Genomic DNA, 12602 nt, shown 5'->3' with positions numbered 1-12602 from the left:
AACCTGTATGTGCTCCTACATGGTATTGTCCCAACTTCCCGCCAGTATTCTGAATTAGTCAGCTCTCTCTAGGTTCTGTTGCAGTAACAAATAACCCTCAGATCTCAGTGCCTTATGACGGCAGATGTTTATTCTTCACCCTTTTTTGTGTTAGTTGCATGTCACTTTGGTTCCTTGTCGTTTTTCATTCAGGGACCCAGGATGCAGGAACAGCCCGCCCCCTCCCTCTCATGGCAGAGAGAGAAGAGCAATGGCTGATGCATGCAGTGGCAAGCAAATCTTCTGCTCACATTTCATTGGCCAATGCAAGTCCATGGCCAAGCCAACTAGCAGTGCTATGGGGAAATTGACACCCCCCTAGGCAGAAACTACAAACCGTATGGCAAAGTAGAGATGCACAATTCTCTTCCAGGGAAAAGAGTAATAATTGGGACCAATAACGCAAGCTACCGCATGCTCTAATCAGAGTTCCTCGAGGTTGTTTTCTTCCCCACCTTTCAACGGTTGTGGATTACATCATTTTGCCTGATAGCTTTACTCCTGTTGAGGAATCTGGAATCATTCTCTTTCGCGGTATAGAGTCCTGACTCAACAAGACAATCAGAAACAATGAAACTATTTGCTATGATATTGAGAACAAGTAAAGTTTCACTTTTTATTTTGACTGGGAAGAATTGGTCAGATTCATTTGCAAAAATAAATCACTAAATAAGCACAAGGAACAAAAGTTCCCTGCTGCCTATCTGGTCCCATGCCCCAGGGGAGAAGGCTCATGAAAGACATCATTAAAGCCCAGACCTTCAATGAGACAAAGATGGTGTTTTAGAAAAGAAAGCTTGCTTAGGGTGAAATGTCTTTTCAGTTAAGTTCTACCCTTAGACCAAAAAGAAAAAAAAAAAAAATTCACAATACTTTCATGTCAGTGAAAGGTATCTTATAACCAAAAGCTGAGGTGAAAACAAAACTGTCACCATGCCATTTGAGGACAGGCACCAGTGATATGATGGCGTGGTTGTGTGAAAGTTAATGGTGGGAAGAAAAACACTCGTGCTTTCTAAATGGCACAGGAAATAGCATGCGTGTTGCACTAAAGATCATAATTAAATGGCACAGCAGAAAATTTGCTGTCATACCTGTGGAAAGGAAAACATCTTTTTTTTTTTTTTCTTTTTTTAAAGACAGAGTGTGTGAGTGGGGAGAGGCAGATGGAAAAGGAGAGAGAGAATTTCAAGCAGGCTCCGTGTCCCACGCAGAGCCCGATATGGGGCTTGATCTCACGACCCCGAGATCACAAATTGAGCCAAAATCAAGAGTCAGATGCTTAACTGACTGAGCCACCTAGGCGCCCCAGGAAAAAAATCATTTTATTTTATTTTGTCTTATAGAAGGGTAACTTCAGAGGTCAGGAGTCTCATGAGGATAATAAATCATCTTTGCTCTTTATATTAGCATATAGGAAGGAAGGAGAGCTATTTCCTGAATTTGGGACATGCTGGATGCATAAATCCCCTAAGCGTCTCTTTCTTGCTGGAGGTTTGGCATGTGGGTGGCCCTTTCTCTGAGTCACACAGCCCCACTTCCTTTCTTTCTTCCTCTTGTCTCTAGGTGACTGGCAGTAATCTCAGGGAGCCTGTGTGAAGGAGCGTGGCAGACAAGTCTAGGTTCCAATGTGAGCTCTGCCATTTATTAATTGGTGTATTAGTTTTCCAGAGCTGCCTAATAAACTACCACGAAACTGGTGGCTTAAAACCACACAAACTTATTCTAGTTCTGGAGGCTAAATTCATTCAATTCTAGATTCATTCTTTCTAGATTCAATTCATTCTGGAGCTTCTGGAGGAAAACTTGTTTTCTTGCCTACTCTAATTTCTGGAGGCTCCCTGTATTCCACAGGGTGAGTGACCCCTTTGCATAACCCTGACCTCTGGTGTCCACTGTCACATCTACTTCTGTAGTAGCATCTCCCTCCGCATCCTTCTCCCAAGGATACTTGTGACTACATCATACTTGTGCCCACCTGGATAACCCAGGATAATTTCAAAATTCTTAACTGAATCAATTCTATGAAGTGTCTTTCATCATATAAGGGGACATAAATATTCAAAAGTCTGGGAATCGGATGAGGACATCTTGGGAAACTATTATGCAGCCTGCCAGTCAGGCAACCTGGGACAATCCCTTCACAAGCCGTGGTCCTTTCTTCTGTTACTTGGGGATGGCAATACAGGTTTAAGTTGGTGAGGTTTAAGATGGTACCAGAGTATCCGAGTGCTTTGTCAAAAGCAACAGAAATTTAAAGGCTACTTAAGGAAAAGGGTATATACTGGAAGAAAAAAGACAACTCACAAACATGAAGGAAAAGGCAAGGACCTGGCTTAGGAAGCCAGTGTAGGGATCGGGCAAGCACAGACCCATATTTTCATGATAACTGCCAGGAAGCATCCCGTAGTCTCTGCCAGTCCACTCAAGATTCACATTCTAGGGGCGTTTGGGTGGCTCAGTGGTTAAAGCCTCTGCCTTCAGCTCAGGTCATAGACCCAGGGTCCTGGGATCAAGCCTCACATCGAGCTCTCTGCTCAGCAGGGAGCCTGCCTCCCCCCCCCTCTCTGCCTGCCTCTCTGCCTACTTGTGATCTGTCTGTCAAATAAATTTAAAAAAAAAAAAAATCTTTAGGGCGCCTGGGTGGCTCAGTGGGTTAAGCCACTGCCTTCGGCTCAGGTCATGATCTCAGGGTCCTGGGATTGAGCCCCACGTTGTGTTCTCTGCTCAGTGGGGAGTCTGCTTCTCCCGCTCTCTGCTCATACTTTCTCTCTCTCTTTCAAATAAATACATAAAATCTTTAAAAAAAAAAATTCACAGTCTAGGGAAATAGCATCTGCTTGGCTAAGCTTGGGTGTCAGACATACTCCTCGGTCATGGGTAGGTAATGTGCTGTGACTCACATTCCCCCTAACACAGGGAGGTGAGCTGTCAAAGCAAAATCTGAAGGCTGATGCCACAAGAAAGGGGAGAGTATGATGAGCAGATAAAAATTAAAGACACCAGTGTAGAGGGCTCAGAGTAGGTGTCCAAAGAATGACAGCTTTCATTTTATCCTAAATCTTAGGAGAATACTAGTCACTCCTTTAGCAAGATGAAATGTGGACAGCCAAATAACCAAGCAAGAGAAAGACCAAATATCTGCTCTACCACTGATAAATCCTGACAGTAAGGAAAGTTCTGTTTTCTTTCTTTCTTTCTATCTATCTATCTTTCTTTCTTTCTCTCTCTTTTTTTTAATTTGTAATATTTATTTGAGAGAGAGCACGAGCAGAGGGAGGGGCAGAAGGGCTGCAGACTCCCAGCTGAGCAAGGAGCCTGACTCAGGGCTTGCTCCCCTCACCAGCTGATCATGACCTGAGCGGAAACCAAGAGTTGGATGCTTAACCAACTGGGCCACCAACGTGCCCCTGTTTTCTTACCTATAATAATATTCATTCTTTCAAAAATACTTACTGACGGGGCACCTGGGTGGCTCGGATGGTTGGGCGTCTGCCTTCAGCTCAGGTCTTGATCCCATGGTCCTGGGATCCGGCCCCGAATCTGGCTCCCTGCTGGGGCGGGGAGTCGGCTTCTCCCTTAAAAAAAAAAACAAAAACGCAAACAACAAAAAACCTTACTGAATGCTTATTTTTTTTCCAGGCACTTTTCTAGGTGCTGTAGATAGAGTGGAGAACAAGAGAGAGAAAGTCTTGGCCCCCATAAAGTCAAAGACTAAGCTAACGTATCATATAATGTATAGAAGACCCAAGAGCTCTGAGGAAAAATAAAGCAGTGGAAGTGGACAGAGCATCCCAGTGCTGCGGTGAGGGCTTCTGCTGCTTAGAGAAGCCGAGGAAGGTATACTTCTCTAAGGAGGTAGCATTTGCACAGAGGCCTTAAGCCAGCCTTACAAAGAACAGAAGGAAGAGTGTTCCAGGTGAAGAGAATAGCCGCTCTGAAGGCCCTGAAATACAAACTTAACTACTGAGACAACAGGAGATGAGGGAGGCCGAGAGAGCGGTAGGAAATACAGCCAGCCAGATAGGCTAGGTTGTACCCAACTTGGGTAGGTGGGTCTTTGAGTACCATGGTAAAGAGTATGCTTTTACTTGTTTTCCTCTGAGCGTGACAGAAAACTTTTAGAGGATTTTGAGCAGAAGATGGAAGGAATCTGATTTATCTTTTAAGAAGATCACTCTGGGGGCACCTGGGTGGCTCAGTGGGTTAAAGCCTCTGCTTTCGCCTCTGGCCATGATCCCAGGGTCCTGGGATCAAGCCCCGCATTGGGCTCTCTGCTCAGCAGAGAGCCCACTTCCTCCCCTCTCTCTCTCTCTCTCTCTCTGCCTGCCTCTCTGCCTACTTGAGATCTCTGTCTGTCAAATAAATAAATAAAATCTTTAAAAAAAAAATATCACTCTGGGGGCACCTGGATGGCTCAGTTGGGTGAGCGTCCGGCTCTTGATTTTGGCTCAGTTCATGATCTCAGGGTCCTGGGATCTCACCCCATGTCAAGCTCTGCACTCAGCTAGGAGCCTGCTTGAGATTCTCTCCCCCTCTCCTTCTGCCCCTCCCCCTGCGCTCTCTCTCTCTCTCACACACACACACACACACACACACATTCACACACTCTCTCTCTCTTTCTCTCAAATAAATAAATAAATCTTGTAAAAAAACTTCACTCTGGCAGCTGGCAGGGGGATTGATCAGTCAACTCTAACAATACAAGTGGCCAGTTGGGGATCCCAGCACAGACAGACAGAGGATGGCAGCTTGGAGTGCGGGAGACAAGAAAAGGTTGGATCTGGGATATTTTGATGTTGGAACCAAGCAGACTTGTTGATGGATTGTATGTGGGGTGAGAGAAGTCAAGTATGACCTGGAGGTTTCAGGCCTGAGAAACTGGCTGAATGGAGATCCAATTACTGAAATGGACTGGCAGAAATTAGAGTTCTGTTGTGAAAATTTAAGGGCTTTATGGAAAAATTACAACTTTGGGGGAATAAAAATATGAAGGTTTCAGGACACGTGGGTGGCCCAGTCGATTAAGTGTTGGGCTCTTGGTTTCGGCTCAGGTCATGACCTGGGTCATGGAACCGAGCCCCGCGTCAGGCTCTGCGCTCTGTGAGGAGTGTGCTTGAAGATTCTCTCCCACTGCCCCTCCCTGTCACCGCCCCCTCTCCCCCACCACCACGTGCAGGCTTGAGCGCACTCTGTCTTTCAAATAAATAAATAAATCTTTTTCTTTGAATATGAAACTTTCTTTTCATTTTTTTCCCCCGGTAACTGCCCCCACGGTCTCCCTTCCATCTGGGAGGCAGCCCTTTAAATAGCTTTTTGGACAAATTCCCTAAGTTCCTGGTCACTCTCTTGTTTTTAGATGGTCTCATTTCATTGGAATTCGTCCCGTTTCATTTTAAATCTTTAGTCCTCAATCTCATTCCAGATGTAAACCTCATCGTCCTCCTCTTCTCTAGCTCTAGCCACAGCTGTCGGTAATTCAGGGGTCCCTGAACTTTGAAGGTGGACAAATTGCCTCTTCTGTTTTCATTAGCCTCTAACTGAGATTTAGTCTCACTTTTAATTATCAACGAGGGCAACAAACCTCAGGAGTGTCCACAGTACCAGTGTCTTCATCACTAATTGCAATCAGATTTTTTGACACCCCAATCTCGTTGTTGTGGTAATCCTGAAATATCATTTACTCCTGTCACTTCTTCCAAATAACATTAGTGAATTGACCTCCTCTTTGTTCTTCTTACTCACTGCACACTCTAGAGGCATTTGTATTATTATATCACCAACTGAGTTTTTAAAAATATTTTTGAAAACTGTATTGCAGTATCATTGGTTTGCTTTGAAATATTTACTCTCATATTTCATTAAATATCATTTAGAGAAGAAATCCAAACTGCCAGCATAAAAAGGGGTCCATGGTACAGATCCCCTGTAAAAGATTTGGAAGCCGTGAAGAGGGAGGTGGTTTGCCCTTCCCAGACGCTCACCCTTGCCCAGGCTCATGTTCTGGAGTGGAAAGACGGAGACTGGGAAGGGGGTAGGTCTCCTTCAGGTTTCCTTTGAGTCCCATTAGAGAAAACACGTAACCCATTAAAAAGAGACCGAAGAGGGCGCCTGGGTGGGTGGCTCAAAGGGTTAAAGCTTCTGCGTTCTGCTCAGGTCATGGTCTCAGGGTCCTGGAATTGAGTTCCGCATCGGGTTCTCTGCTCAGCAGGGAGCCCACTTCCTCCTCTCTCTCTCTCTCTCTGCCTGCCTCTCTGCCTACTTGTGATCTCTGTCTGTCAAATAAACAAATAAAATCTTTAAAAAAAAAAAAAAAAGAGACCAAAGAGCACAGCACTCTGGACATGTTTTTCAAAACGCATTTTTGAGTATCACAACCCTGATTTTCAAGATGGCTGTATCTGCGGGGTGGGCACCTGGCCTCCTCGCATCATTAGGTGAGCTCTGTTGACTGGCGCCATATGCCGCTTCCGAGGATGGGGCTGGCAAAATGGGAGTTGATTCTGTGTCTGACTTAGGTGATTCAGCTTGATGCTGGGGTAATAACAACTTGTCGGGCTCCCAGGGTGGAGTTAGTGAGGGGGCGAAAGCCAGATCACATCCTAGTAACCACGGTTTCTAAACACATGTTAAGGCTGCTGGAGAGATATGTAGCTGGCTCTCCCCTACTGGCTTTCAGAGCTCTTGCTCCCATCACAGAAAGGAGTCTGTCCTAGGCTGGTCACCATATATCTGGACACCCCATTCCAGAGAACCTCTCTTGTACTTCTTCCAAATACTTGGAGTTTATTACGCAAGACTGATGCCTCCAACAGAATGTTTGGGAAACCCATTTAGGCCAAGATCAGGGACTGGATAATCTCTTCTGCTGGGATGGGTAGATGTTTTCAGATACGAGGCTCTTGAAAGACTATATAAACGATGGTTGATTTAGGGCCTGTGTCATTTTGTAAATGGCTTTGCATCACCTTCCAAGTGATGCAATGGCTGTGCTCTCACCTTCCAAGAAAACAACTTAATCTCTTACCTAATGAAATGCGGATAGAATTTGGATTCCAAGATTCGGTTTTCAATATAAAGCAAGCTTTTCTCCTTTCTACTTTATTCTGTTTAAATGCCACTTTGGGATGGTCCCTCTTGTTTTAGAACTGGAGGCAGAGATTTTTAAAGACTGACTTCTCAGATTCCCTTGTGTATTTTGAAAGCATGCTGTGTCTTCTTTAGACCCTGCAAATCTTTTACTTAGCACCCAAAAGGGAGGAAGCAATTGTGTGGGTTTATGCATACACACAGAATCAGAAAAATAAATTCTCAGAATTATGGCATCAATTCTTACGGTTCAAATATATTTGATTCACATTTAAGAAAAAAAGAAAAGGGGAGTACCTGGTGGGTGCAGTCGGTTGATCGTCAGACTCCTAACTTCCGCTCAGGTCATGATCTCAGTGTTGTGAGATCAGGCCCCGAGTTGGAGCCTGCTTGCGATTCTCTCTCTCCCTCTTCCTCTGCCACTCCCACTCGTGCTCTCTTTCTAAAAATAAATAAATAAATCTTTTTTGGGGAAAAGGAAAAGGATATGACAAATGAGCGTTACCAGCAAGCCAGGTCTTAGAAACATACTTAGTGGTTCTGTATTGCCAGTAGAAACACATAAACCTGGGGTGCCTGGGTGGCTCAGTGGGTTGGGCCTCTGCCTTCAGCTCAGGTCATGGTCTCAGAGTCCTGGGATCGAGCCCCGCATCAGGCTCTCTGCTCAGCAGGGAGCCTGCTTCCTCCCACCCCCTCTCTCTGCCTGCCTTTCTGCCTACTTGTGATCTCTCTCTCTCTGTGTCAAATAAATAAATAAATCTCAAAAAGAAAGAAAAGAAACACAAACCTGTCTGCTCTGGGCAATCTCTTCAGGGGGCTGCCTCCGGTGCTGCCTTCTCCTTTGACTGACATGGCCCATCATCCCCCACCTGAGTTCCCCAATGACGAGTGGTCGCTTCTACTCCACCTCGATTTTTATTTGACCTGAAGCCAGTTGCACTGATTCCAAAAGAGAGAAAAGGGCCTGACGTGGCTTCTATCCCTTCAAGCTGACCTGCTGAAATGATTGATAATTCCCAGGGACTACTCTCGGAAGATTAAGTCCTTTTCATTTGGCCTGATTTACACTGGCTCTCTCATACTTATTCTTGGTTTGGGAACGAGACAGCGCCCCATTATTTAGCCGTGAAAGCAAGGATGTCACTAAAGGTGGCCTCATATTACTGCTTAAAGGCCTATTAGAAATCTCATTTTGCTTTTTGGAGATTCATTGTGATGCAAAGCCATTCGAGGTTTCATTACTGGTGAAAGCCCTTTGTCAGGCTGGCTCAGCCTGTTGTCCCAAGATTTGCAGTTCTCTTTTCCTACTGCTATTCCGAAACAGGAATACTGTTACTTTGAGGATTTCATGACATCAGTAGGAAAAAATATACTTAAGGCAGGAAAATTGCTGCCGAACAGAAAGGCGCCATCAAATCTCCCCTCAGATACAAGCGACAAACTGCTTTGTTCTGCTGTCCTGACATCAGATTTCCCCGTGGAACGTCAGACAAATGAATACCTGCCAAGTTATTTCTGTAAGAATTAATGAAGAGGGCATTTTCTGTGGTTACGACACCCCCTACCCCCCACCCCCATTTTTTCTTCTAGGCAAATGACTGTGCTTTCCTCTACTAAACACACACAGCTGTGAGACCCTGAATTCCTCATCAGTGACCTTGTGAGCTGCCTTCTCTTCTCCTTAGGCCAATCCCTGTGCTTCCCCGGGCCAAAAGATTCTCAGCAAGATATGGTCAGTGACCTTGAATGAGTCACTTCACACCTCTGTGCCTCGGTTTCTTCATTCCAAAAGAAGGATAACAATCGCTCATTACTGATACTGTGAGGATTTTTTTTTTTTAAAGATTTTATTTATTTATTTGACAGAGAGAGATCACAAGTAGGCAGAGAGGCAGGCAGAGAGAGAGAGAGGAGGAAACAGGCTCCCCGGTGAGCAGAGAGCCCGATGCGGGACTCGATCCCAGGACCCTGAGATCATGACCTGAGCCGAAGGCAGCGGCTTAACCCACTGAGCCACCCAGGCGCCCTGTGAGGATTTTTTAAAAATTTTTTTAAATTTAGTTTTTTTTTAATTTTTAAACAGACATATAATGTATTTTTTATCCCCTAGGGGTACAGGTCTGTGAATCACCAGGTTTACACACTTCACAGCACTCACCATAGCACATACCCTCCCCAATGTCCATTACCCCACGCCCCTCTACCAACCCCCCTCCCCCCAGCAACCCTCTGTTTGTTTTGTGAGATGAAGAGTCACTTATGGTTTGTCTCCTTCCTGATCCCATCTTGTTTCATTTATTCTTTCCCTACCCCCCAAACCTCCCAAGTTGCATCTCCACTTCCTCATATCAGGGAGATCATATGATAGTTGTCTTTCTCTGATTGACTTATTTCGCTAAGCATGATAACCTCTTGTTCCATCCACATCATCACAAATGGCAAGATTTCATTTCTTTTGATGGCTGCATAGTATTCCATTGTGTGTATATATATATATATACCACATCTTATTTATCCGTTCATCTAGGTTCTTTCCATAGTTTAGCTATTGTGGACATTGCTGCTATAAACATTCAGGTGCACGTGCCCCTTCGGATCACTACGTTTGTATCTTTAGGGTAAATACCCAGTAGTGCAATTGCTGGGTCATGGGATAGTTCTATTTTCAACTTTTTGAGGAACCTCCATGCTCTTTTCCAGAGTGGTTGCAGCAACTTGCATCCCCACCAACAGTGATACTGTGAGGATTTAATGAAATAATGTATGGAAAGCACTTAGGACGCTGTGCCAGGCAGAGAGGCTCATTCCACAAATATTTATCAAGTACCCACTAAAAATGGTGTCCCCACCCCTAAGGTTCTCCCTGGCTTTGATGTCTTTGATTCTGGAATCATTCCTAAGCATTGGGACTACCAGGAGGAGCAAACACAGGCCTGGTCTCTGCCCTCGTGGAGCTTTCCGTCCAGTTGACGATTGGGGCATTCATCAGATAACCACACAGAGTTACATCTCCGATTTGGGCCAAGGACTAGGAAGGAAGACTACACAGAGCTCCACTCTCCACTGGGTCCTAATCTAATCAAAGAACACCTTTCCATAATCAGAAGAAAGAGTGAGAGTGAACCAGGAGGAGGAAGTGTCAGCCCCCTCACCTCCAACCTTAAGGTTTTGAGCAAGTTAGGAGAAGGTGGGCCTGCCATAGGTCAGATGGGCCTCACACCCTGAACATGGCCTGGGTTTCAGTGCCCTCTGACTCGCCGGCTGGGTGTCTTTAAGCAGCAACCTGCACAGCTGTACACAATGCCCCTGGCTGGGGTAAGGGGATTTGGAGGCAGACGAAAGCCCCTCTGCAAAGGCCCTGAGGTGGGAGGGCACTTTTAAAGAGGTGAAAAGGGCCAGTGTGGCTGGAACACAAGGAGCAATGCTTATAGGAGGGGAATCCGGAAAGCTCTTGGTAAATATCAGCTAGTATTAATGCACAATAATGTGAGTCTTGTAAATCCATTGCCAGCACACCAAGTATCCTTAGAAACACAAGGTGTCTCTGGAAGCCATTGATTTTTAACTAGTGGAAGAGAATTACTTCAGGGATATGATCTGTTGGTGTCATATAACTGAGATTCTGAGAATAAGGACAATGGATAAGCACAGACATTTACTGTGAAAAGCAGGCCTCCAGCAAAATATGAATGCTCCACTGCAGCCCAGAGAGCCAGATATTAGGCAAGAAGAAGTGAAAACCAAAAGAGAACCAAAGAAAAATTTTAAAAAGCCACCACATCATGCAAATAAAAATGGAAACAGAACATTAGGGAAAGGTTTCTAACAATGCTATCATTTTGAGGGTGTCGTCATCTCTCCAAAGACATAGAAGAATCTTCTATGTGTGTCTCCGAAAGGGCCTGCACAGCCCAAGACCCAGAACCTGGCAACAATACCACACTCCCTTGAAGTGATCTCAGTGACCCCAAGATTCTTCTGGGCTTTGATTTCTTTCTTACTGGAATAATTCAAAACCACATTCATTCATTCATTCATTCAAACAAACATACTATATCAAGGGTGGGTTGTGTTGTTGTTTTTAAATCAGAGTTTAAAGGGAAATAAAACCACACATCCTGGAGAATCTATGCAATGTTGCCTCTTAGCTTTGCAGTCTGGGCCAGGCTCCGCATCTGCGAGTGTTTGCCCAGGGAAAGTCTGGTGTCAGCAGAGCATTGAGAGGGAAGCCTACCTAGGCTTTGGGATCCAGTGGGTCTGGGCTCAGATCCCAGCTAGGCCACCTACAAGTTGTGTGACCTTGGGCCAATTAGTCAGCCTCTCTGTATGATGGGAGTTACTATAAACTCAAAGGATGGCTATTGTTAGGGAGAACTCTAAGGTCCGGGAACTTAAGAACCCCTCACTTGCAAAGTCAAAGCAGGATCCTGGGAGCAGCCTCCATGTGACCCACATCCTTTCTGAGGTTTATTTCTTTGTACTCATATCTAAAAAGGCTTAAATTTTCTTTCCAGAGGCAGCTGTGCTTTAGAGAAACAGAAGGAACCAGAATTAAATCATAATTCTAAGATCTTGTCAGGAGTTAGTCTCTCTATGCAACTTTTAAGGGGAGGGGGAAGGAAAAGAGCATTTCGCCATGATTTTTAAATGTGTTATCTATGATCAAACATCCCATCACAATCTGAAAAATCCCACAAGAGCAAACAATGTCATCTGACCCAGCACTTGAGATATTTTATTGCCTATTAAGATGTAGTAACAGAACTTAACTTAAAAATATGCCCAAGGGGTGGCTCAGTGGGTTAAAGCCTCTGCCTTCGGCTCAGGTCATGGTCTCAGGGTCCAGCGATTGAGCCCCCCATCGGGCTCTCTGCTCAGCGAGGAGCCTGCTTCCCCCCCCCCTCTGCCTGCCTCTCTGCCTACTTGTGATCTCTCTTTGTCAAATAAATTTTTTAAAAAATCTTTCAAAAAAAAATATACGCCCAAACTCAAGCCACATTAAACTGGAATGCACACACAATTTATCAGAGATAGATTCCAATAATTTTGCCTTCAGGAAAGATATGAACTACTTAATTTCCCTTCAGTAGAATGGTAGAAAAAGAATCCTTTATTATGTCTCAGTCATAATGCAGTATTTAAGAGCCGCTCCTGCTTTGTCTCCTGTTTTACATCTATAGAGCCTTACGGATGTCCCACCTTTAGGACTCACATGCAGCTTTAGCAGCTGGAGCCTTTCAGAACAGCGCGGGCTCACAGTGATTTCAGAGTACGCTGGTTAAAAACAAAGCAAAATGAATTCATCTCAGATTTTAAAATTAGACGCGATAACTCAAGGCTAAACTTCTCTATCAAAACTGGCATTGTTGCTTTCTAAGAATGGAAATGGATGAGGCGCTTAATCAGAGAGGCCATTATGTTGTCAAAGGGCTCGCTGAGGCTGAAGGATGGATTCTCATGGGCATATGACCATT

At 44.8% G+C, this 12602-nt stretch overlaps 1 protein-coding gene across 1 annotated transcript in view; it reads left to right on the top strand.

The window, feature by feature from the left end:
* IQCK (IQ motif containing K) overlaps window positions 1-12602 on the top strand; it is a 101947-nt gene that overhangs the window by 22403 nt on the left and 66942 nt on the right. The gene's annotated exons all lie outside the window — the stretch shown is intronic.

The sequence above is a fragment of the Mustela lutreola genome, chromosome 17, assembly GCF_030435805.1.
Source record: "Mustela lutreola isolate mMusLut2 chromosome 17, mMusLut2.pri, whole genome shotgun sequence".
NCBI lineage: Eukaryota > Metazoa > Chordata > Mammalia > Carnivora > Mustelidae > Mustela > Mustela lutreola.
The sequence above is the reverse complement of the archived record's forward strand: the minus strand, read 5'-3'. Positions and strand labels throughout refer to the sequence as shown.